Source organism: Penaeus monodon, chromosome 24 (genome assembly GCF_015228065.2).
Source record: "Penaeus monodon isolate SGIC_2016 chromosome 24, NSTDA_Pmon_1, whole genome shotgun sequence".
In the NCBI taxonomy this organism is placed as follows: domain Eukaryota; kingdom Metazoa; phylum Arthropoda; class Malacostraca; order Decapoda; family Penaeidae; genus Penaeus; species Penaeus monodon.
Genome location: NC_051409.1, coordinates 6,834,743 through 6,835,861, shown reverse-complemented (window position 1 = coordinate 6,835,861; position 1,119 = coordinate 6,834,743).

Sequence of the window (1,119 nt, the reverse complement as noted above, 5' to 3'; positions counted from 1 at the left end):
CCCATAAATAATCCATGAGAGAAAGGGCGAAAAGAGAGAGTGGGCCAACTGCATAATACCCTGAAAAAAGAGGAAAAGTGGGCGAGGGAGGATGTTGGGCACTGCATAATATCCCTGAGAGTAAAGGTCCGGAAGGGAGAAAGTCGTGGGCCCCTGCCATAATACCCTGAGAGAAAAAGGAGGGGCGAGAGAAAGGGGCCAACTTGCATAATACCCCTGAGAGAAAAGGTGCCCTAAAGGAGTTTGGCACCTGCATAATATCCCTGAGAGGAAAAAAAAGGGGCGGAAAGAAGAGTTGTGGTTTGGGCACTACTGGAGCATAAATGCCACAGAAAAGAGAGAAAAAGGTGGGGAAGGTAGAGAAATGGCAACTTAGAGGCATAAATAACCACTTAAAGAAAAAATATGCAAAAAAAAGGACATAAATCAAACCCTTTTCAATTTTTTTGAACTGGATGAATTTATTTTGGTTTTTTAAAATCAACTCTAATCACCAATAACTGAACGGCCCATGGAACCATAGACCTCCCACAAAAAAACGCACTAGTGGGTCCCCCCCAAAAAAAAACGGTCCCCAAATGCACCTCAACCTCAATAATTTTTTTTTAATGCAAACAGGGTTACCCTTGGTTCTCCTATTTAATCGTGGGGACCTCATTTGCCAAGGAATTTTTTGACAAAACAACTGCCTTGCGGCCTATTTATGGTCCCCCCCTCATCTGTTTTCCCCTTTTTTTTCAAATCGGTTTTTAGGGAAAAAATATCTTTCTTGAAGCCTTATTTAAAATGTCCCCGTTTGAATGTTTATATTTTTTTTTTTGCATTTTATGGGTATATTATAATGTTCATTTTAACAAGACCAAAATAGCAAAAATTGAAATAATAAGAAAGAAACAAAAATATGAGAAGGATTTTTTTTAAAGGAATATTAAAATTTCATAATCGGAACGCCGTTGTGGGGAGTTAATTGTTCTGTTGACTAACACCTGAAAATCACCAACCCCCAATGAGTGGTTCATAGGGGTGGGTTGTCAAAAAAAAACAAGGCCTTTTCTACCTATTACTACGTTTTAAAACTGATTTTATCTTGTATTGGTTTTTAAATAAATATATAAACAA